The 26,757-nt window shown below is 42.2% G+C and overlaps 1 pseudogene; it reads left to right on the top strand.

Moving 5' to 3' along the window:
• The first annotated feature begins 654 nt into the window (after nucleotides 1–654).
• The window catches only part of LOC133362251 (zinc finger protein 721-like), a 42,154-nt pseudogene continuing 16,051 nt past the window's right edge, over nucleotides 655–26,757 (top strand).

The following is a 26,757-nucleotide window of genomic DNA, read 5'->3' on the forward strand; positions in this document are numbered from 1 at the left end:
TCGATCCCGCGACCTTTGGCATGGGAAGCGAGGGCGCTACCAACTGCGCTACTCCGCCACGGCCTCTGGAGGGGTTACGCTCTTGGCTCTTACACTCTGACGTTCAGCCAAAGCCATGAATTAGTTCTATTTGAATATATGTGAAATAATTTGTTTTTGCCTAAAAAATGTAACATTTTGGGAATTTTTTTTCACGAACAATAATTGTCTGGCACAACGAGTCTGTGTGGAAAATGTCAACTCGATTGGATCACGGGAAGTGGGTTATAAACGACCGAAAGATTTGCACGGTCCTAAGCAAGCAAGCAAGCACGCGAATTTAATATAAAGGATTTAAAAATAGGTTTGGCATTTCTTATTTATAAATTATTCTGACATGATACATACATCGTGAGTGTGAAAATGGATAATTGAAAGTATTTTATTATAATACAGCTATTGTTGACAGTATTTGAATCTTATACACGGAGGAACAACAGGTTCCACACTGCCCACCAAGGATTATTTGGCTGACTGTCGTGCATATTTGTCTGTCGTGCACTCTGCGCAGTTCAGTGACTGTGACTGGCATATTGCAGTTTGCTTGACTGCAAAAGATTTCTGGCGCGATCGCCGACGTTCAGTGCCACCATCGGCGGTGTGGAGAAAGTGGGGATGTTCGCAACCATCGGCGACGTCTGGCCACAGTACTGCGGCGAGCGCACAATAAAGGACGAGACGCCCGAAGAGCGTGCTGCCCGACTGGAGCACGCACGCGTCGCGAAGGCCGAGAAGCGACGCGTCAGCGTCGATACTGAGGACGTCATGCTCGCGTCTCTGGCCGAGACCGCTCTCGCTGAGCAGGACCCTAGTGAGGAGACCGTCAGGTTCCTGGCGAAGTCGCAAAATTTCGCGAAGGATCCGCGTCTGGCGCTGCTGTATTTCCACCTGTGCGCAAACCATCCCGACGCCTTTGTCTTCAATGATGAGAGCCGGCCCCGTCGAACAGCTTCCTGTTGCGTTCCGCCTCACCAATGAGCAAGTCGCCGAGCAGTGCACCCTGCCGGAGCATCTCGTTGAACGGCACGTCTCCGTGCTGCGCGTGAACGACGTCCGATGCAATAGTAACAGCTACAACCTCCAACATGACTACGGTATCCAACACGGATTGCACGAATGCGCTGTCCAACCAAGTTCGTACCTGCCCACTCCGAAGGAACGTGTTAAACACGACTGTCTATACAGCGGTGTGCATTCACACACGAGTGGGCATGTGTCTCGACGAGTTTTAACTTTAATTTTCTTGCAGAACAATAAAGATCTGACATGTTAAAGATGACAAATCGTCCTATAGTGCTACAATGTTCATAGCGAACACGCGTGGAGGCGAGTTTCAGGTGAAGCATCTCCAGCACACAAGTTTACCCTCACCTGGCAGCATCGTGGCTGTCAGCTGATCACACTCATGACGTCACACTCATGACGTCACACGCACGAGCTGTAGGGGCGGGGCTCTGTCCGCTCAGTGGCGCTGTTTTCATTAATTTAGCACCACGAGCGGGGAGTCTCATCCCTGTAGTTCGCTTTTGTGGTGCCGCATTCATCACCACGTTGCCCCTCAATTCTTTGCACACGAGGCTATAATATAATAAGTAGTGCGTTCCACTCAGAGGTCGAAAACGGGTTTTGATTCCTTACCCGTACCCTTAAGCTAGAAATACAGATTGTAAATTTAAAAACATAACAATAAAATGTAAAGTTTATGAAATTGCGGGTGAATACATTAACAATAAACACGGAATTATGCATGTAGATGTATGTAATTATTCAAACAGTGGGATGTACATACATATTAAAGTTTAATTAGTTAAGCTATGTTGATTAATTTGCGGATTGTAAATGTAGAAATTAACTATTTAATGCAATGGCCAAGTCGAGAACAAAGGATTTGTATGCTAGAGGGGAGTTATAACGGGCTTAAAATCAGACCTCAAGACCATTTCGAGAGGGATTTCACTGAGGATAGACGAGCAACTCCTCGCTCTGCAGATTACCCTTCTCCTGCGAGACCCAGCCTGGCGAGCACGATTGCGTGGCGACTCGGAGAGTTCGTGGCGATCTCTTCAGACGGGTTACAGGGACATCGACACGCCGTGCATCAACAAGTAAGTGTCTTTGTTAGTGGATAAACTGGTAATAGCGTGTGTAGTTCGACTTACGAGGCGTTATTGTCTCGGTTAGACGTTAGTGAGAATTTGATTCTTGGCGATTTGAGACAGACATCCACGCAGCTTAGAGGGTGCCTTTAACTCTCAACAACACCCGCGACTATTACTCTGCTCTGAAGAATAAGTCACATGGAGCAGATAAACTCTCCACAGCGCCACGCACACACGGGCGAGAAGCCGTTCAATTGCTCTGTGTGCGGGAAGGCATTTTCACGTAAATCAAATCTTCACAGTCACCAGAAAACACACTCGAGCGAGAATCCATTCAAGTGCTCTCTTTGTGGGAAGGCATTTGCATGGAAGTCAGCTCTTCACAGGCACCAGAAAACACACTCGGGTGAAAAGCCATTAAATTGCTCTACGAGGGAGAGGACATGTTCACAGTCATCACCCCGAAACAAGCATCAAAGTGCTGAAATGAGTCCTGAAAAAAATGCATGTTTCGAACCTAGACAGGTGGATCCTGAGAGATTGCTGAATGTAGTGGATGCAATGAGTCCTGACGACAATTCCTCTTTCGACCCCATGAAGTTGGATCCGGAGAGATGGCTGGATGTAGTGGAGTTTCTGAAAACTCAAACGTATTGAGTACATCTGTTAACTGTTGAATTATGTATATTCGTGTCTCTTAGATATTTTTTCAGCGATTTCCATTACTCCAAGCAAGAGTGATCTTGTCAATGCTTTATAATGTGTACAGATGAAAGTCTTCCTTTTAAGTTCCAGAAGTGTTCACTCATTTCAGGATGACAACAATGTTATACTTATATAGATGCGTTGCTTCGTCTGGTGGTTGTATCATCGGGACTGGTAAATGTGTGGTGTTTATGGTAGAAGGTGCCATGTCATCTTCTCACAGCTAATTGCGTGTTAAAGTTTATTCTAGACTTCGTCACGTTAAGGTGGTGCTTTGTAGTCCTATCGGACTACTTGTTGATGTGTTGTGAAGCGCAGTGGTTGTGTGGTGGTTCAATTTCTTATTTTACTCTCGTGGTTAAGTGGTTTTGTTGAGCTAAATTTGGAGAAATACTGTGATCACAACTTTGCTCAATATTTCAAACATGTTCTTTAATTTTTTTATTATTGTGTAATAAATAAAATAACTTAAAATAATAGGTTTCAGAGTGTGCGTGGATTGCACGTTCGTTGTTCTTGTGTTTGATGGCTTGGACTTCTGGACGAATGGCTTCCGTCGAAAAGGACGTCAATGGGGAAATCGATGTTTACGTGTTATATTTTAAGAATATGTTTTAACTGGTGAATTCCTGTTGGGAAATAATTTGCCCAGTTCCTTCCTGTTTGAGCATGCGTATTAATAAAGATTTCGATACGAGTATTAACGTGAATTTTCTTGCAGATTAATAAAGACCTGAATTGTTTTTTGAAGATGACTGCTCGTACGTTATTTCAACCATATCCTTCCTTAATAAAACACGGACGAGTAGACATACACACACAAGTGTGCTTATAAACACGACTGTCTATACAGCGGTGTGCATTCAGACACGAGTGTGCATGTGTTTCTACGCGTTTTAACTTTAATTTTCTTGCAGAACAATAAAGACCTGACATGTTAAAGATGACTAATCGTCCCTTATTGAAGAAGGGAAATAATAAAATAATACAAATAAAGCAATAATTTTTTTAATAAAATAACTTTATTATGTTTTATTTTAATTAAATAATAAAATATTAAATTTTTACTGAATCAAATTACTTCATAAAATAATTTTGTTATGTTTTATTATTTTATTATTTCCCTTCTACGTGACTTTACCGAAAGAGCCAAGAAGATGAAGAAGAAAATAAAACATAATAAAATAATTGTATAATGTTTTATTTCAATTATTTTATTATTTCCCTTCTTCGTGACTTTACCGAAAGAACCAAGAAGGTTAATTTACTTACAGAACAATAACGACCTGACATGTTAAAGATGACTAATCGTCCCTTATTGCTACAATGTTCATAGCGAACACGTGTGGAGGCGAGTTTCAGGTGAAGCATCTCCAGCACACAAGTTGACCCTCACCTGGCAGCATCGTGGCTGTCCGCTGATCACACTCATGACGTCACACTCATGACGTCACACGCACGAGCTGTAGGGGCGGGGCTCTGTCCGCTCAGTGGCGCTGTTTTCATCAATTTAGCACCACGAGCGGGGAGTCTCATCCCTGTATTTCCCTGTTGTGGTGCCGCATTCATCACCACGTTGCCCCTCAATTATTTGTACGACACAATATGAAAATAAGTTGTGTGTTCCACTACACATACTTACACGAGTACACATATACACTCCCTTGTACACACACCCACACACGAGTGGACATACACAGCGGTGGAGAAAAATGCACGAATGTGCATCCACAAGGCTTTGTACACACAAAGATAAAGATCCCCCGTATAGCCTTAACAGACTGTAGGGGCAAGTGCTGTTAGCGAGCACCTATGAAGGCCGCAACGGTACACGACGATGTTTACACACCGCACTAGGTACTCATTTGAGGCTGAGTCGACCTAAGGGAGGCCCGGGACCGGTTTAGATAATCGTCACTGGTGTTGGCCGTGATCGGGAATCGAACCCGTGTCACCGGGTTCATAGCGCAGTGCGCTAACCGCTACACCGCCGCTCCCCACATATACACTCCCTTGTACACACACCCACACACGAGTGGACATACACAGTGCTGTAGGAAAATACACGAATGTGCATACACACCGCTTTGTTAAGTGGTCTTGTTGAGCTAAATTTGGAGAAAGACATTGCTCACACACGCTTACAAGCGATACCATTTCGATTATCAATAAAAGTGTTTGAGAGCAATCATAATAATTGTCGTGAATTAAATTAAACAAATCACCTTGATTTACTGACGCGCTCATATCAACACAAATACTTAAATATTTTTTATAAAACAAAGTCAGTACAGTATACATTTGCAACTCTTCGTCCAAATCGAATTGGACATCAGCATTTTGATACTTCAGACTGTATGTCGATGTTAAATCCTCTAAACTTGCATCAGTTTAAAGGACATTGTCGGGTGAATATTGGCAAATTAACACGAAGCACGGAATAATGCATGGATATGTAGATCTTTATTTAAACGGAAGCGTACAATTATGTAGTGAGATATGCATATGTATTAAGGTTAAATTACAATGGCCGGATTAGCTAAGCTATGTTGCTACATATGCGGATTGTTAATGTAAAAATTAACAATTGAATGCAAAGTCTATGATAATCCAAGACGAGAACAAAGGATTTGAATGCTAGAGGGCAGTTATAAGGGGCTTAAAATCAGTCCTCAAGACCATTTCGAGAGGGATTTCGCTGAGGATAGACGCGCAACTCCTCGCTCTGCAGATTACCCTTCTCCTGCGAGACCCAGCCTGGCGAGCACGATTGCCTGGCTACTGGGAGAATTCGTGCGATCTCTTCAGACGGGTTACAGGGACATCGACACGAAGTGCATCAACAAGTAAGTGTCTTTGTTAGTGGATAAAACTGGTAGTAGCGTGTAGCCCGGCTTACGAGACGTTACTGTGTGTCGGTTAGACGGTAGTGAGAGTTTGCTTTTTTGCGATTTGAGACAGACATCCACGCAGCTTAGAGGGTGCCTTTAACTCTCAACAACACCCGCGACTGTTACTCTGCTCTGAAGAATCAGTCACATGGAGCAGATAAACTCTCCACAGCGCCACGCACACACGGGCGAGAAGCCGTTCAAGTGCTCATTGTGTGGGAAAGGATTTTCATGGAAATCAAATCTTCAAAGGCACCAGAAAGCACACTCGGGCGAGAAGCCGTTCAATTGCTTTGTGTGTGGGAAGGCATTTTCACGGAAATCCCATCTTAACACTCACCATAAAACACACGCGGGCGAGAAGCCGTTCAATTGCTCTGTGTGTGGGAAGGCATTTTCACGGAAATCACATCTTCACAGTCATTAGAAAACACACACAGACGAGAAGCCGTTCAAGTGCTCTGTGTGTGGGAAGACATTTTCACATAAACGCCATCTTAACAGACACCAGAAAACACACACGAGCGAGAAGCCATTCAGTTGCTCTGTTTGTGGGAAGGCATTTGCGGAGAAATCACATCTAAACAGACACCAGAAAACACACACGAACGAGAAGTCATTCAATTGCGCTGTGTGCGGGAAGGCATTTTCACAGAAATCAAATCTTGACACTCACAAGAAAATACACACAGGCGAGAAGCCATCCAAGTGCTCTGTTTGTGGGAAGGCATTTGCGGATAAATCAAATCTAAACAGGCACCAGAAAACACACATGGGCGAGAAGTCATTCAAGTGCTCTGTTTGTGGGAAGACATTTTCACAGAAACCCAATCTTAACACTCACCAGAAAACACACTCGGGTGAGAAGGCATTCAAGTGCTCTGTTTGTGGGAAGACATTTGCACGAAAGTCAGTTCTTCACAGTCACCAGACAACACACTCGGGTGAGAAGCCATTCAAGTGCTCTCTTTGTGGGAAGGCATTTGCACGAAAGTCAGTTCTTCGCAGTCATCAGAAAACACACACGGGTGAAAAGCGAATCAATTGCTCTCCGAAGGAGAGGACATGTTCACGGCCATCACTCCAAAACAAGCCTCAGAAGATGCGCAATTATGATGAAGTGATATCAAAAAGTAAGATGCAAAGTACTGCAATGAGTCCTGAAAAAAATTCATCTTTTGAACCGAGGCAGGTGGATCCTGAGAGATGCCTAGATGTAGTGGATGTCATGAGTCCTGACAACAATTCCTCTTTCGATCTCATGCAGTTGGATCCTGAGAGGTTGCTGGATGTAATGAGCCCTGACGACAATTCATCTTTCGACCCCATGCAGTTGGATCCTGAGAGATGGCTAGATGTAGTGGATGCAATCAGCGCTGAAGACAATTCCACTTTCGACGCCATGCAGTTGGATACTCAAAAATGGCTGCTGGAGTGGCTGGAAAATCAAAGTTTTGAGCACTTCTTTTAGCTGTTGAATTCCTGGAACGTTCATGTTTGTATCTCTGTAAGATCAATTAATAACGTACAACTCTTTTTGAATCAGTGATTTGCAGCAGTACTCCAAGTATAGTGTGATCATTTGAACAAATATGTTTGATTGCTCTGTGTGTTTGAAGCATTTTCACGGTTAGAAAACACTTCACGAGTCATCAGGAATAAAAAGCTGAATTCGAAAGTGATGCAATGAGTTCTAAAGGAAATTACACTTTCGACCCCATGAAGTTGGATATGAAGAGATGGCTGGATGTAGTGGAGTGGCTGAAGACTCTAACGTATTGAGTACATCTGTTAACTGTTGCCCTGTGTATATTCGTGTCTCTTAGATATATTTTTTCAGTGATTTCCAGTACACCGAGCTAGAGTGATGTTGTGAATGCTCTATAATGTGTTCAGATGAACGTATTCCTTTTAAGTTCCAGAAGTGTTCACTTATTTCAGGATGACACCAATGTTATACTTCTATAGATGCATTGCTTCGTCTGGTGGTTGTATCATCGGGACTGGTAAATGCGTGGTGTTTATGGTGGAAGGTGCCATGTCATCTTCTCACCGCTAATTGCGTGTTAAAGTTTATTCTAGAATTCGTCACGTTAAGTTGGTGCTTTGTAGTCCTATCGGACTACTTGTTGATGTGTTGTGAAGCGCAGTGGTTGTGTGGTGGTTCAATTTCTAATTTTACTCTCGTGGTTAAGTGGTTTTGTTGAGCCAAAGTTGGAGAAATACTGTGATCACAACTTTGCTCAATATTTTAAACATGTTCTTAATTTTCGATTTAAAGCTTTCGTGACTGCAGGGATTCATCTTCTTGGTTCTTTCAGGTAAAGTGACGTAGAATGGAAATAATAAAATAATAATATTTTATGATGTTTTATTTTTATTATTTTATTATTTCCATTCTACGTGACTTTACCGAAAGAACCAAGAAGATGTTCTTAAAAAATATTTTATCATTGTGTAATAAACAAAATAACTTAAAGTAATAGGTTTCAGAGTGTGCGTGGATTTCACGTTCGTTGTTCTTGTGTTTGATGGCTTGGACTTCTGGACGAATGGCTTCAGTCAAAAGGACGTCGATGGGGAAATCGACGTTTACGTGTTAGATTTTAAGAATATGTTTTAACTGTTGAATTCCTATTGGGAAATAATTTGCCTAGTTCCTTCCTGTTTGAGCATGCGTATGAATAAAGATTTCGATACGAGTATTAACGTGAATTTTCTTGCAGAACAATAAAGACCTGACATGTTAAAGATGACTAATCGTCCCTTATTGCTACAATGTTCATAGCGAACACGCGTGGAGGCGAGTTTCAGGTGAAGCATCTCCAGCACACAAGTTGACCCTCACCTGGCAGCATCGTGGCTGTCCGCTGATCACACTCATGACGTCACACTCATGACGTCACACGCACGAGCTGTAGGGGCGGGGCTCTGTCCGCTCAGTGGCGCTGTTTTCATTAATTTAGCACCACGAGCGGGGAGTCTCATCCCTGTAGTTCCCTGTTGTGGTGCCGCATTCATCACCACGTTGCCCCTCAATTCTTTGCACACGAGGCTATAATATAATAAATAGTGCGTTCCACTCAGAGGTCGAAAACGGGTTTTGATTCCTTACCCGTACCCTTAAGCTAGAAATGCAGATTGTAAATTTAATAACATAACAATAAAATGTAAAGTTTATGCAATTGCGGGTGAATAAATTAACAATAAACACGGAATTATGCATGTAGATGTATGTAATTATTCAAACAGTGGGATGTACATACATATTAAAGTTTAATTAGTTAAGCTATGTAGATTGATATGCGGATTGTAAATGTAGAAATTAACTATTTAATGCAATGGCCAAGTCGAGAACAAAGGATTTGTATGCTAGAGGGGAGTTATAAGGGGCTTAAAATCAGACCTCAAGACCATTTCGAGAGGGATTTCGCTGAGGATAGAGGCGCAACTCCTCGCTCTGCAGATTGCCCTTCTCCTGCGGGACCCAGCCTGGCGAGCACGATTGCCTGGCGACTGGGAGAGTTCGTGGCGATCTCTTCAGACGGGTTACAGGGACATCGACACTCCATGCATCAACAAGTAAGTGTCTTCGTTAGTGGATAAACTGGTAATAGCGTGTGTAGTTCGACTTACGAGGCGTTATTGTCTCGGTCAGACGTTAGTGTGAATTTGCTTCTTGGCGATTTGAGCCAGACATCCACGCAGCTTAGAGGGTGCTTTTAACTCTCAACAACACCCGCGACTGTTACTCTGATCTGAAGAATCACATGGAGCAGATACTCTCTCCACAGCGCCACGCACACACGGGCGAGAAGCCATTCAAATGCTCTGTGTGTGGGAAGTCATTTGCAGATTCATCACATCTTCACAGGCACCAGAAAACACACACGGGCGAGAAGCCATTCAATTGCTCTGTGTGTGGGAAGGCATTTTCACAGAAATCACTTCTTAACACTCACCAGAAGACACACACAGGCGAGAAGCCATTCAGGTGCTCTTTGTGCGGGAAGGCATTTTTACCTAAATCATATCTTCACAGACACCAGAAAACACACACGGGCGAGAAGCCATTCAGGTGCTCTGTTTGTGGGAAGGCATTTGCGGAGAAATCACATCTTCACAGGCACCAGAAAACACACTCGGGTGAAAAGCCATTTAATTGCTCTACGAGGGAGAGGACATGTTCACAGTCATCACCCCGAAACAAGCATCAGAACATCCGCAATGATCGGGAAGTGACATCAAAAGGTGTAATGCTAAGTTCTGCAATGAGTCCTGAAAAAATTTCATCTTTCGAACCTTTGCAGGTGGATCATGAGAGATTGCTGAATGTAGTGGATGTAATGAGTCCTGACGACAATTCCTCATTCGACCCCATGCAGTTGAATCCTGAGAGATGGCTGGATGTAGTGGAGTGGCTGGAGACTCAAGCGTATTGAGTACATCTGTTAACTGTTGCCCTGTGTATATTCGTGTCTCTTAGATATATTTTTTCAGTGATATCCAGTACTCCGAGCTAGAGTGATGTTGTGAATGGTCTATACTGTGTTGAGATGAACGTATTCCTTTTAATTTCCAGAAGTGTTCACTTATTTCAGGATGACAACATTGTTATACTTCTATAGATGCGTTGCTTCGTCTGGTGGTTGTATCATCGGGAATGGTAAATGTTTGGTGTTTATGGTAGAAGGTGCCATGTCATCTTCTCACAGCTAATTGCGTGTTAAAGTTTATTCTAGACTTCGTCACGTTAAGGTGGTGCTTTGTAGTCCTATCGGACTACTTGTTGATGTGTTGTGAAGCGCAGTGGTTGTGTGGTGGTTCAATTTCTAATTTTACTCTCGTGGTTAAGTGGTTTTGTTGAGCTAAAGTTGGAGAAATACTGTGATCACAACTTTGCTCAATATTTTAAACATGTTCTTAATTTTCGATTTAAAGCTTTCGTAACTGCAGAGATTCATCTCCTTGGTTCTTTCGGTAAAGTCACATATAATGGAAATAATAAAATAATAATATTTTATTATGTTTTATTTTTATTTTTTTATTTCCATTCTACGTGACTTTACTGAAAGAACCAAGAAGATGTTCTTTAATTTTTTTTATCAATGTTTAATAAGTAAAATAACTTAAAATTATAGGTTTCAGAGTGTGCGTGGATTGCACGTTCGTTGTTCTTGTGTTTGATGGCTTGGACTTTTGGACGAATGGCTTCAGTCGAAAAGGACGTCAATGGGGAAATCGACGTTTACGTGTTAGATTTTAAGAATATGTTTTAACTGTTGAAATTGGGAAAAAATTTGCCTAGTTCCTTCCTGTTTGAGCAAGCGTATTAATAAAGATTTCAATACGAGTATTAACGTGAATTTTCTTGCAGATTAATAAAGACCTGAATTGTTTTTAAAGATGACTGATCATACGTTATTTCAACCATATCCTTTCTTAAAAAACACGGACGAGTAGACATACACACACAAGTGTGCTTATAAACACGACTGTCGAAACAGCAGTATGCATTCACACACGAGTGTGCATGTGTTTCTACGAGTTTTAACTTCAATTTACTTGCAGAACAATAAAGACCTGACATGTTAAAGATGACTAATCGTCCCTTATTGAAGAAGGGAAATAATAAAATAATAAAAATAAAAAATTACATTTTTTTATGAAATTATTTTTATGATGTTTTATTTTTATTAAATAATAAAAAAAAATTCAACAGAATAAAATAACTTTATAAACATTATTTTATTATTTGTATTATTTCCCTTCTACGTGACTTTACCGAAAGAACCAAGAAGGTTCATTTACTTGCAGAAAAATAAAGAGCTGACATGTTAAAGACGACTAATCGTCCCTTATTGCTACAATGTTCATAGCGAACACGTGTGGAGGCGAGTTTCAGGTGAAGCATCTCCAGCACACAAGTTGACCCTCACCTGGCAGCATCGTGGCTGTCCGCTGATCACACTCGTGACGTCACACTCATGACGTCACACGCACGAGCTGTAGGGGCGGGGCTCTGTCCGCTCAGTGGCGCTGTTTTCAATAATTTAGCACCACGAGCGGGGAGTCTCATCCCTGTAGTTCCCTGTTGTGGTGCCGCATTCATTACCACGTTACCCCTCAATTCTTTGCACACGAGGCTATAATATAATAAGTAGTGCGTTCCACTCAGAGGTCGAAAACGGGTTTTGATTCCTTACCCGTACCCTTAAACTAGAAATGCAGATTGTAAATTTAAAAACATAACAATAAAATGTAAAGTTTATGACATTGCGGGTGAATAAATTAACAATAAACAAGGAATTAGGCATGTGTATGTATGTAATTATTCAAACAGTGGGATGTACATACATATTAAAGTTTAATTAGTTAAGCTATGTTGATTAATATGCGGATTGTTAATGTAAAAATTAACAATTGAATGCAAAGTCTATGATAATCAAAAACGAGAACAAAGGATTTGAATGCGAGAGGGGAGTTATAAGGGGCTTGAATTCAGACCTTAAAATCAGACCTCAAGACCATTTCGAGAGGGATTTCGCTGAGGATAGACGCGCAACTCCTCGCTCTGCAGATTACCCTTCTCCTGCGAGACCCAGCCTGGCGAGCCCGATTGCCTGGCGACTGGGAGAGTTCGTGGAGATATCTTCAGACGGGTTACAGGGACATCGACACGCCGTGCATCAACAAGTAAGTGTCATCGTTAGCGGATAAACTGGTAGTCGCGTGTAGCCCACCTTACGAGACGTTACTGTGTGTCGGTTATACGTTAGTGAGAGTTTGCTTGTGTGGATTTTATTTAGACATTCACGCAGCTTAGAGAGTGCCTTTAACTATCAACAACACCCGCGACTGTTACTCTGCTCTGAAGAATCAGTCACATGGAGGAGATAAACTATCCACATCGCCACGCACACACGGGCGAGAAGCCGTTCAATTGCTCTGTGTGTGGGAAGGCATTTTCACATAAACACCATCTTAACAGACACCAGAAAACACACACGAGCGAGAAGCCATTCAGTTGCTCTGTTTGTGGGAAGGCATTTGCGGAGAAATCACATCTAAACAGACACCAGAAAACACACACGAACGAGAAGCCATTCAATTGCGCTGTGTGCGGAAAGGCATTTTCACGGAAATAAAATCTTCACAGTCACCAGAAAACACACTCGGGCGAGACGCCATTTAATTGCTCTACGAGGGAGAGGACATGTTCACAGTCATCACACCGAAACAAGCATCAGAGGATCCGCAATGATAGGGAAGTGAAATATAAAAGTAAAATGCAGAGTGAAGTTGGATCCGGAGAGATGGCTGGATGTAGTGGAGTGGTTGAAGACTCAAACGTATTGAATACATCTGTTAAGCTAGAGTTATGTTGTGAATGCTCTATAATGTGTTCAGTTGAAAGTCTTCCTGTTAAGTTCCAGAAGTGTTCACTTATTTCAGGATGGCAACAATTTTATACTTCGAAAGATACATTGCTTCGTCTGGTAGTTGGATCATCGGGGCTGCTAAATGGCTGGTGCTTATGCTAGAAGGTGGCATGTGTTGTAATCTTCTTGCAGCAAATCATGTGTGCGTGCTGTCTTGTTTATTCCAGACTTCGTCACGCTAAGGTGGTGCTTTGTAGTCCTATCGGACTACTTGTTGATGTGTTGTGAAGCGCAGTGGTTGTGTGGTGGTTCAATTTCTCGTGGTTAAGTGGTTTTGTTGAGCTAAAGTTGGAGAAATACTGTGATCACAACTTTGCTCTATATTTTAAACATTTTTTTTATCATTGTGTAATAAATAACTTAAAGTAATAGGTTTCAGAGTGTGCGTGGATTGCACGTTCGTTGTTCTTGTGTTTGATGGCTTGGACTTCTGGACGAATGGCTTCAGTCGAAAAGGACGTCAATGGGGAAATCGACGTTCACGTGTTGAATTTTAAGAATATGTTTTAACTGTTGAATTCCTATTGGGAAATAATTTGCCCAGTTCCTTCCTGTTTGAGCATGCGTATTAATAAAGATTTCGATACGAGTGTTAACGTGAATTTTCTTGCAGATTAATAAAGACCCGAATTGTTTTTAAAGATGACTGATCGTACGTTATTTCAACCATATCCTTCCTTAGAAAAAGACGGACGAGTAGACATACACACACAAGTGTGCTTATAAACACGACTGTCTATACAGCGGTGTGCATTCACACACGAGTGTGCATGTGTTTCTACGAGTTTTTACGTTAATTTACTTGCAGAACAATAAAGACCTGACATGTTAAAGATAACTAATCGTCCCTTATTGAAGAAGGGAAATAAAAAAAAAATAATAAAAATAAAACAATAAAAAAATTTTATAACTTAATTTTATTATGTTTTATTTTTTTTATATAATAAAATAATAATTTAAAACAGAATAAAATTAATTCATAAAATTATTGTATTATTTCCCTTCTACGTGACTTTACCGAAAGAACCAAGAAGATGAAGAAGAAAATAAAACGTAATAAAATAATTGTATGATGTTTTATTTTTATTATTTTACCAAGAAGGTTAATTTACTTGCAGAACAATAAAGACCTGACATGTTAAAGATGAATTATCGTCCCTTATTGAAGAAGGGGAATAAAAAAAAAATAATAATAAAAACAAAACAATACAAAAATTTTATAACGTAATTTTATTATGTTTTATTTTTTATTAAATAATAAAATAATAATTTAAAACAGAATAAAATTAATTCATAACATTCTTTTATTATTTCCCTTCTATGTGACTTTACCGAAAGAACCAAGAAGATGAAGCAGAAAACAAAACATAATAAAATAATTGTATTATGTTTTATTTTTATTATTTTATTATTTCCCTTCTTCGTGACTTTACCGAAAGAACCAAGAAGGTTAATTTTCTTGCAGAACAATAAAGACCTGACATGTTAAAGATGACTAATCGTCCCTTATTGCTACAATGTTCATAGCGAACACGTGTGGAGGCGAGTTTCAGGTGAAGCATCTCCAGCACACAAGTTGACCCTCACCTGGCAGCATCGTGGCTGTCCGCTGATCACACTCGTGACGTCACACTCATGACGTCACACGCACGAGCTGTAGGGGCGGGGCTCTGTCCGCTCAGTGGCGCTGTTTTCATTAATTTAGCACCACGAGCGGGGAGTCTCATCCCTGTAGTTCCCTGTTGTGGTGCCGCATTCATCACCACGTTGCCCCTCAATTCTTTGCACACGAGGCTATAATATAATAAGTCGTGCGTTCCACTCAGAGGTCGAAAACGGGTTTTGATTCCTTACCCGTACCCTTAAGCTAGAAATGCAGATTGTAAATTTAAAAACATAACAATAAAATGTAAAGTTTATGAAATTGCGGGTGAATAAATTAACAATAAACACGGAATTATGCATGTAAATGTATGTAATTATTCAAACAGTGGGATGTACATACATATTAAAGTTTAATTAGTTAAGCTATGTTGATTAATATGCGGATTGTAAATGTAGAAATTAACTATTGAATGCAATGGCCAAGTCGAGAACAAAGGATTTGTATGCTAGAGGGGAGTTATAAGGGGCTTAAAATCAGACCTCAAGACCATTTCCAGAGGGATTTCACTGAGGATAGACGCTCGACTCCTCGCTCTGCAGATTACCCTTCTCCTGCGAGACCCAGCCTGGCGAGCACGATTGCCTGGCGACTCGGAGAGTTCGTGGCGATCTCTTCAGACGGGTTACAGGGACATCGACACGCCGTACATCAACAAGTAAGTGTCTTCGTTAGTGGATAAACTGGTAATAGCGTGTGTAGTTCGACTTACGTGGCGTTATTGTCTCGGTTAGACGTTAGTGAGAATTTGATTCTTGGCGATTTGAGACAGACATCCACGCAGCTTAGAGGGTGCCTTTAACTCTCAACAACACCCGCGACTATTACTCTGCTCTGAAGAATCAGTCACATGGAGCAGATACACTCTCCACAGCGCCACGCACACACGGGCGAGAAGCCGTTCAAGTGCTCTTTGTGTGGGAAGGCATTTTCACGGAAATCACATCTTCACAGTCACCAGAAAACACACACAGGCGAGAAGCCATTCAGGTGCTCTGTTTGTGGGAAGGCATTTGCAGAGAAATCAAATCTTCACAGTCACCAGAAAACACACACTGGCGAGAAGCCGTTCAAGTGCTCTGTTTGTGGGAAGGCATTTTCACAGAAATCAAATCTTCACAGTCATCAGAAAACACACACGGGCGAGAAGCCATTCAAGTGCTCTGTTTGTGGGAAGGCATTTGCACGGAAAACTATTCTTCACAGTCACCAGAAAACACACACGGGCGAGAAGCCGTTCAATTGCTCTATTTGTGGAAAGGCATTTGGTGATAAATCAAATCTTCACAGGCATCAGAAAACACACAAGCGAATCAATTGCTCTCCGAGGGAGAGGACATGTTCACGGTCATCACCACGAAACAAGCATCAGAAGATCCGCAATGATAGGGAAGTGGAATCAAAAGGTGTAATGCAAAGTGCTGCAATGAGTCCTGAAAAAAATGCATCTTTTGATCCTATACAGGTGGATCCTGAGAAATCCCTAGATGTAGTGGATGTCATGAGTCCTGACAACAATTCCTTTTTCGACCTCATGCAGTTGGATCCTGAGAGGTTGCTGGATGTAATGAGCCCTGCCGACAATTCCTCTTTCGACCCCATGCAGGTGGATACTGAGAAATGGCTGCTGGAATGGCTGGAGAGTCAAAGTTTTGAGAACTTCTGTTAACTCTTGAAGTCCTGGAATGTGCATGTTTGTGTCTCTGTTAGATCAGTTAATAAGGTACGAAATATTATTTCCGTGATTTCCAGTACTCCAAGCTAGAGTGATGTTTCGGCCACAACGCAAGCAGCCGTCGTCAGGTGGAGAACAGGTCCGTCAAGTAGTCATTCAGACTCTGTCTACTTGACAGACCTATTCTTCACCTGAAGATGGCTGCTTGCGTTGTGGCCGAAACGTCGTGAAAATTATTTTATTATGTTTTATTTTTATTATTTTATTACTTCACTTCTACGTGACTTTACCAAAAGAACCAAGAAGATTGATCCCTGCAGTCACGAAAGCTTTAAATCGAAATAGAGTGATGTTGTGAATGCTCTATAATGTGTTCAGATGAACGTATTCCTTTTAAGTTCCAGAAGTGTTCACTTATTTCAGGATGACAACAATGTTATACTTCTATAGATGCGTTGCTTCGTCTGGTGGTTGTATCATCGGGACTGCTAAATGTGTGGTGTTTATGGTAGAAGGTGCCATGTCATCTTCTCACAGCTAATTGCGTATTCAAGTTTATTCTAGACTTCGTCACGTTAAGGTGGTGCTTTGTAGTCCTATCGGACTACTTGTTGATGTGTTGTGAAGCGCAGTGGTTGTGTGGTGATTCAATTTCTAATTTTACTCTCGTGGTTAAGTGATTTTGTTGAGCTAAAGTTGGAGAAATACTGTGATCACAACTTTGCTCAATATTTTAAACATGTTCTTTAATTTTTTTATCATTGTGTAATAAATAAATAACTTAAAGTATAGGTTTCAGAGTGTGCGTGGATTGCACGTTCGTTGTTCTTGTGTTTGATGGCTTGGACTTCTGGACGAATGGCTTCAGTCGAAAAGGACGTCAATGGGGAAATCGACGTTTACGTGTTAGATTTTAAGAATATGTTTTAACTGTTGAAATTGGGAAATAATTTGCCCAGTTCCTTCCTGTTTGAGCAAGCGTATTAATAAAGATTTCAATACGAGTGTTAACGTGAATTTTCTTGCAGATTAATAAAGACCTGAATTGATTTTAAAGATTACTGATCGTACGTTATTTCAACCATATCCTTCCTTGAAAAAACACGGACGAGTAGACATACACACACAAGTGTGCTTATAAACACGACTGTCTATACAGCGGTGTGCATTCACACACGAGTGTGCATGTGTTTCTACGAGTTTTATCTGTAATTTACTTGCAGAACAATAAAGACCTGACATGTTAAAGATAACTAATCGTCTCTTATTGCTACAATGTTCATAGCGAACACGTGTTTAGGCGAGTTTCAGGTGAAGCATCTCCAGCACACAAGTTGACCCTCACCTGGCAGCAACGTGGCTGTCCGCTGATCACACTCATGACGTCACACTCATGACGTCACACGCACGAGCTGTAGGGGCGGGGCTCTGTCCGCTCAGTGGCGCTGTTTTCATTAATTTAGCACCACGAGCGGGGAGTCTCATCCCTGTAGTTCCCTGTTGTGGTGCCGCATTCATCACCACGTTGCCCCTCAATTCTTTGTACGACACAATATGAAAATAAGTTGTGTGTTCCACTACACATACTTACACGAGTACACATATACACTCCCTTGCACACACACCCACACACGAGTGGACATACACAGCGGTGGAGAAAAATGCACGAATGTGCATCCACCCCGCTTTGTACACACAAAGATAAAGATCCCCCGTATAGCCTTAACAGACTGTAGGGGCAAGTGCTGTTAGCGAGCACCTATGAAGGCCGCAACGGTACACGAGGGGGTGGGTGGCCAGCACCACGCCCGACCGCCTTTGTCTCCCCAGTGGCAATGTTTACACACCGCACCAGGTACTCATACACTTTTATTGATAATCGAAATGGTATCGCTTGTAAGCGTGTGTGAGCAATGTCTTTCTCCAACTTTAGCTCAACAAGACCACTTAACAACGAGAGTAAAATCAGGAATTGAAACACCTCACAACCAATGCGCATCACACTACATCAACAAGTAATCCGATAGGACTACGAAGCACCACCTTAACGTGACAACGTTTGGAATAAACAAGACAGCACGCTCACATCATTTGCTGTGCAATAATTACAACACATGCCACCTTCTAGCATAAGCACCAGCCATTACAGCAGGGAACTGTAGCCATGTGTATGGACATGGGGGTGTACTTCTCTGTGGGTAAATTCGTGTGCATGTGCATTCGTGTGTGTATTTCCACTCGTTCATGGACACGTGTGGGTCTGTACACGTGTGTATGGATGTACAATCGTGTGTGCTCGCATATTTGTGTGTGTTGAAACGCAATCCCTGAGCATGCACACTGCTTGTATGCGTGCACATGTGTTTATGTATATTGCTGTGTGCAATTACACTGTGCATGTATCTACACCCCGTTGCATTTACACTCATTTGTGCATCTATACATATGTGTTGTATGTATAGATGCACAAATGGGTGTACGCACTCGTGTATGCATGTGCACCCGTGTGTGTATGTACAAAGCGGTGTGTATGCACATTCGTGCATTTTCGCCATGCATCAACAAGTAAGTGTCTTCGTTAGTGGATAAAACTGGTAGTCGCGTGTAGCCCGACTTACGAGACGTTAATGTGTGTTGGTTAGACGGTAGTGAGAGTTTGCTTTTTTGCGATTTGAAACAGACATCCACGCAGCTTAGAGGGTGCCTTTAACTCTCAACAACACCCGCGACTGTTACTCTGCTCTGAAGAATCAGTCACATGGAGCAGATGAACTCTCCACAGCGCCACGCACACACGGGCGAGAAGCCGTTCAAGTGCACTGTGTGTGGGAAGGCATTTGCAGTCAGCACATCTTCACAATCACCAAAAAACACACACGGGCGAGAAGCCATTCAAGTGCTCTGTTTGTTTGAAGGCATTTGCAGAGAAATCAACTCTAAACAATCACCAGAAAACACACACGGGCGAGAAGCCATTCAAGTGATCTGTTTGTCGGAAGGCATTTGCTTGGAAATCTATTCTTTACAGTCACCAGAAAACACACACGGGCGAGAAGCCGTTCAATTGCTCTATTTGTGGAAAGGCATTTGCGGATAAATCAAATCTTAACAGACACCAGAAAACACACTCGGGTGAAAAGCGAATCAATTGCTCTCCGAGGGAGAGGACATGTTCACGGTCATCACCCCGAAACAAGCATCAGAAGATCCGCAATGATAGGGAAGTGAAATCAAATAGTGAAATTCAAAGTGCTGAAATGAGTCCTGAAAAAAATGCATCTTTCGAACCTAGGCAGGTGGATCCTGAGAGATCGTTGAATGTAGCGGATGTAATGAGTCCTGACGACAATTCATTTTTCGACCCCATGCAGTTGGATCCTGAGAGATGGCTAGATGTAGTGGATGTAATCAGCGCTGAAGACAATTCCACTTTCGACCCCATGCAGTTGGATACTCAAAAATGGCTGCTGGAGTGGCTGGAAAATCAAAGTTTTGAGCACTTCTTTTAGCTGTTGAAGTCCTGGAACGTGCATGTCTGTATCTCTGTAAGATCAATTAATAACGTACAACTCTTTTTGAATCAGTGATTTGCAGCAGTACTCCAAGCTAGTGTGATCATTTGAACAAATATGTTTGATTGCTCTGTGTGTTTGAAGCATTTTCACGGTTAGAAAACACTTCACAAGTCATCAGGAATAAAAAGCTGAATTCGAAAGTGATGTAATGAATTCTAAAGGAAATTCCACTTTCGACCCCATGAAGTTGGATCCTGAGAGATGGCTGGATGTAGTGGAGTGGCTGAAGACTCAAACGTATTGAGTTCATCTGTTAACTGTTGCCCTGTGTATATTCGTGTCTCTTAGATGTAGTTTTTCAGTCATTTCCATTACTCCGAGCTAGAGTCATGTGAATGTGTTCAGATGAAAGTCTTTCTTTTAAGTTCCAGAAGTGTTCACTTACTTCAGGATGGCAACAATTTTATACTTCGAAAGATACATTGCTTCGTCTGGTAGTTGGATCATCGGGGCTGTTAAATGGCTGGTGCTTATGCTAGAAGGTGGCATGTGTTGTAATTTTCTCACAGCAAATGATGTGAGCGTGCTGTCTTGTTAATTCCAGACTGTGTCACGTTAAGCTGGTGCTTCGTAGTCCTATCGGACTACTTGTTGATGTGTTGTGAAGCGCAGTGGTTGTGTCGTGGTTCAATTTCGAATTTTTCTCTCGTGGTTAAGTGGTTTTGTTGAGCTAAAGTTGGAGAAATACTGTGATCAATATTTTAAACATATTCTTTATTTTATTTTTTCATTGTGTAATAAATAAATAACTTTCAATAATAGGTTTCAGAGTGTGCGTGGATTGCACGTTCGTTGTTCTTGTGTTTGATGGCTTGGACTTTTGGACGAATGGCTTCAGTCGAAAAGGACGTCAATGGGGAAATCGACGTTTACGTGTTAGATTTTAAGAATATGTTTTAACTGTTGAAATTGGGAAATAATTTGCCTAGTTCCTTCCTGTTTGAGCAAGCGTATTAATAAAGATTTCAATACGAGTATTAACGTGAATTTTCTTGCAGATTAATAAAGACCTGAATTGTTTTTAAAGATGACTGATCATACGTTATTTCAACCATATCCTTTCTTAAAAAACACGGACGAGTAGACATACACACACAAGTGTGCTTATAAACACGACTGTCGAAACAGCAGTATGCATTCACACACGAGTGTGCATGTGTTTCTACGAGTTTTAACTTCAATTTACTTGCAGAACAATAAAGACCTGACATGTTAAAGATGACTAATCGTCCCTTATTGAAGACGGGAAATAATAAAATAATAAAATAAAAAATTACATTTTTTTATAAAATTATTTTTATTATGTTTTATTTTTATTAAATAATAATAAAAAAATTCAACAGAATAAAAAACTTTATAAACATTATTTTATTATTTGTATTATTTCCCTTCTACGTGACTTTACCGAAAGAACCAAGAAGATGAAGAAGAAAATAAAACATAATAAAATAATTGTATTATGTTTTATTTTTATTATTTTATTATTTCCCTTCTACGTGACTTTACCGAAAGAACCAAGAAGGTTAATTTACTTGCAGAACAATAAAGACCTGACATGTTAAAGACGACTAATCGTCCCTTATTGCTACAATGTTCATAGCGAACACGCGTGGAGGCGAGTTTCAGGTGAAGCATCTCCAGCACACAAGTTGACCCTCACCTGGCAGCATCGTGGCTGTCCGCTGATCACACTCATGACGTCACACTCATGACGTCACACGCACGAGCTGTAGGGGCGGGGCTCTGTCCGCTCAGTGGCGCTGTTTTCATTAATTTAGCACCACGAGCGGGGAGTCTCATCCCTGTAGTTCCTTGTTGTGGTGCCGCATTCATCACCACGTTGCCCCTCAATTATTTGCACACGAGGCTATAATATAATAAGTAGTGCGTTCCACTCAGAGGTCGAAAACGGGTTTTGATTCCTTACCCGTACCCTTAAGCTAGAAATGCAGATTGTAAATTTAAAAACATAACAATAAAATGTAAAGTTTATGAAATTGCGGGTGAATAAATTAACAATAAACACGGAATTATGCATGTAAATGTATGTAATTATTCAAACAGTGGGATGTACATACATATTAAAGTTTAATTAGTTAAGCTATGTTGATTAATATGCGGATTGTAAATGTAGAAATTAACTATTTAATGCAATGGCCAAGTCGAGAACAAAGGATTTGTATGCTAGAGGGGAGTTATAAGGGGCTAAAAATCAGACCTCAAGACCATTTCGAGAGGGATTTCGCTGAGGATAGACGCGCAACTCCTCGCTCTGCAGATTACCCTTCTCCTGCGAGACCCAGCCTGGCGAGCCCGATTGCCTGGCGACTGGGAGAGTTCGTGGCGATCTCTTCAGACGGGTTACAGGGACATCGACACGCCGTGCATCAACAAGTAAGTGTCTTTGTTAGTGGATACAACTGGTAGTCGCGTGTAGCCCGACTTACGAGACGTTAATGTGTGTCGGTTAGACGTTAGTGAGAGTTTGCTTTTTGGCGATTTGAGCCAGACATCCACGCAGCTTAGAGGGTGCCTTTAACTCTCAACAACACCCGCGACTGTTACTCTGCTCTGAAGAATCAGTCACATGGAGCAGATGAACTCTCCACAGCGCCACGCACACACGGGCGAGAAGCCGTTCAATTGCTCTGTGTGTGGGAAGGCATTTTCACGTAAATCCAATCTTAACTCTCACCAGAAGATACACACGGGTGAGAAGCCATTCAAGTGCTCTGTTTGTGAGAAGGCATTTACACAGAAATCAACTCTAAACAGTCACCAGAAAACACACACGGGCGAGAAGCCATTCAAGTGCTCTGTTTGTTTGAAGGCTTTTGCAGAGAAATCAACTCTAAACAATCACCAGAAAACACACACGTGCGAGAAGCCATTCAAGTGCTCTGTTTGTGGGAAGGCATTTGCTTGGAAATCTATTCTTTACAGTCACCAGAAAACACACACGGGCGAGAAGCCGTTCAATTGCTCTATTTGTGGAAAGGTATTTGCGGATAAATCAAATCTTAACAGACACCAGAAAACACACAAGAACGAAAAGCAATTCAATTGCGCTGTGTGCGGGAAGGCATTTTCACGGAAACAAAATCTTCACAGGCACCAGAAAACACACTCGGGTGAAAAGCAAATCAATTGCTCTCCGAGGGAGAGGACATGTTCACGGTCTTCATCCCGAAACAAGCACCAGAAGATCCGCAATGATAGGGAAGTGAAATCAAATAGTGAAATTCAAAGTGCTGAAATGAGTCCTAAAAAAAATGCATCTTTTGATCCTATACAGGTGGATCCTGAGAGATTCCTAGATGTAGTGGATGTCATGAGTCCTGACAACAATTCCTTTTTCGACCTCATGCAGTTGGATCCTGAGAGGTTGCTGGATGTAATGAGCCCTGCCGACAATTCCTCTTTCGACCCCATGCAGGTGGATACTGAGAAATGGCTGCTGGAATGGCTGGAGAGTCAAAGTTTTGAGAACTTCTGTTAACTCTTGAAGTCCTGGAATGTGCATGTTTGTGTCTCTGTTAGATCAGTTAATAAGGTACGAAATATTATTTCCGTGATTTCCAGTACTCCAAGCTAGAGTGATGTTGTGAATGCTCTATAATGTGTTCAGATGAACGTATTCCTTTTAAGTTCCAGAAGTGTTCGCTTACTTCAGATACATTGCTTCGTCTGGTAGTTGGATCATCGGGGCTGTTAAATGGCTGGTGCTTATGCTAGAAGGTGGCATGTGTTGTAATCTTCTTACAGCAAATGATGTGTGCGTGCTGTCTTGTTTCTTCCAGACTTTGCTTTGTAGTCTTATCGGACTACTTGTTGATGTGTTGTGAAGCGCAGTGGTTGTCAGGTGGTTCAATTTCTAATTTTACTCTCGTGGTTAAGTGGTTTTGTTGAGCTAAAGTTGGAGAAATACTGTGATCACAACTTTGCTCCATATTTTAAACATGTTCCTAAACTTTTTTTTATCATTGTGTAATAAATAAAATAACTTAAAATTATAGGTTTCAGAGTGTGCGTGGATTGCACGTTCGTTGTTCTTGTGTTTGATGGCTTGGACTTCTGGACGATTGGCTTCAGTCGAAAAGGACGTCAATGGGGAAATCGACGTTCACGTGTTAAATTTTAAGAATATGTTTTAACTGTTGAAATTGGGAAATAATTTTCCCAGTTCCTTCCTGTTTGAGCAAGCGTTTTAATAAAGATTTTGATACGAGTATTAACGTGAATTTTCTTGCAGATTAATAAAGACCTGAATTGTTTTTAAAAATAACTGATCGTACGTTATTTCAACCATATCCTTCCTTAGAAAAACACGGGCGAGAAGACATACACACACAAGTGTGCTTATAAACACGACTGTCTATACAGCGGTGTGCATTCACACACGAGTGTGCATGTGTTTATACGAGTTTTAACCTTAATTTACTTGCAGAACCTGACATGCTAAAGATGACTAATCGTCCCTTATTGAAGAAGGAAAATAATAAAATAATGAAAATAAAAAAAACATTTCTAAAACAATATTATTATGTTTTATTTTAATAAAATAATTAAATAATACATTTAAATCAGAATCAAATTACTTCCTAAAATTATTTTATTATCACACTCATGACGTCGCACTCATGACGTCGCACTCATGACGTCACACTCATGACGTCACACTCTTGACGTCACACTCATGACGTCACACGCACGAGCTGTAGGGGCGGGGCTCTGTCCGCTCAGTGGCGCTGTTTTCATTAATTTAGCACCACGAGCGGGGAGTCTCATCCCTGTAGTTCCCTGTTGTGGTGCCGCATTCATCACCACGTTGCCCCTCAATTTTTTGTACGACACAATATGAAAATAAGTTGTGTGTTCCACTATACATACTTACACGAGTACACATATACAAAGATAAAGATCCCCCGTATAGCCTTAACAGACTCTAGGGGCAAGTGCTGTTAGCGAGCACTTATGAAGGCCGCAACGGTACACGAGGGGGTGGGTGGCCAGCACCACGCCCGACCGCCTTTGTCTCCCCAGTGGCAATGTTTACACACCGCACCAGGTACTCATTTGAGCCTGAGTCGACCTAGGGGAGGCCCGAGACCAGTTCAGATAATCGTAACTGGTGTTGGCCGTGATCGGGAATCGAACCCGTGTCGCCGGGTTCATAGCACAGCGCGCTAACCGCTACACCACCGCTCCCCACATATACACTCCCTTGTACACACACCCACACACGAGTGGACATACACTGTGCGGTAGGAAAATGCACGAATGTGCATACACACCGCTTTGTGCATACACACACCGGTGCACATGCATACACGAGTGCGTACACCCATTTGTGCATCTATACATACAACACATATGTATAGATGCACAAATGAGTGTAAATGCATCGTGGTGTAGATGCATGCACAGTGTAATTGCACACAGCAATATACATAAACACATGTGCACGTATACAGCAGGGTGCATGCTCAGGAATTGCGTTTCAACACACACAAATATGCGAGCACGCACGATTGTACATACATACACACGTGTACAGACCCACACGTGTCCATGAACGAGTGTAAATACACACACGAGTGCACATGCACACGAATGTACCCACAGAGAAGTGCACACCCATGTACAAACACATTGCTCACACTCACCACAGCGTGACACGGGTCGACTGACTGAGATGACTGGCTGATGCACCACCTGTGCCCCCGACTGTGCCAACTTGCTGTGCTTTAGCCACCCGGCGCTCCGCTCGTTGTTGTGAGCGTCGCTCCTCCGCCCTCCGTTGTTGTTGGAGGGCGACTGCCTCCAACTGCCCAGTAGCGTCCTTCACGAGCCTCCTCCACAGAGGCCGATCTTGACACCGCTGGTACCGGTCATCGGCAAGTCCACTCAGCTCCACGTTCTCCTGTACCACATCACTCCATCTCTTCTCTAGCCCGTGCTGCGCCCGTTTAGCCCCCTCGATCCGGCCGAACAAAAGCTGTTTAGGCATGCGGTGGCTGGGCATGCGGGCTACATGACCCAGCCAACGCAGCCTCGCCTGCCGGAGGAGCTCACCGATGGGACTTTGCCCAGATCTTTCAAGGATTTGTGAGCTCCTCACACAATCCAGCCTGGTTAAACCCAGGATGGATCGTAGGCAGGTCAGCCTAAATGTTTACAACCGGCGAAGATGATCCACTAGGGGGGTCCACGTTTCGCAAGCGTAGAGAAGGGAGGGAATGACCGTGGCCGAGAAGACCTGAAGCTTCGTGCGGAGCGACAGACCAGGTAGCTTCTACATAGCGTTACGCAACCGATGAAAAGATATTGCCGCTCGACTGATTCGGAGTGAGACCTCTGCTGATAAACTGGAGCCGGTCATAAGCACACTGCCCAGGTATGGGAAACTCTCCACTCTCTCCACAACTGCCCCATCACCAATTGGGAGTTGTGGGGGTGGAGTGTCCGATGGTACAAAATACCCAGGCAGGTGCTTAGTTTTGGTGGGGCTGATGGTAAGGCCCCACCTCTTAGTGGCACGCTCCTGTCTCAGCAGCAGCGTCTCCAACTCCTCCTCTGAGTGAGCAGCTATTACCAAATCATCGGCATACAGAACGTGGTTGACCAATAGGGAGCCATCCCTTGATCGCACCCGGGCAAATACACAC

This window comes from Lethenteron reissneri, unplaced genomic scaffold (assembly GCF_015708825.2).
Source record: "Lethenteron reissneri isolate LAM-NWPU_2019-01 unplaced genomic scaffold, ASM1570882v1 scaffold_141, whole genome shotgun sequence".
NCBI lineage: Eukaryota > Metazoa > Chordata > Hyperoartia > Petromyzontiformes > Petromyzontidae > Lethenteron > Lethenteron reissneri.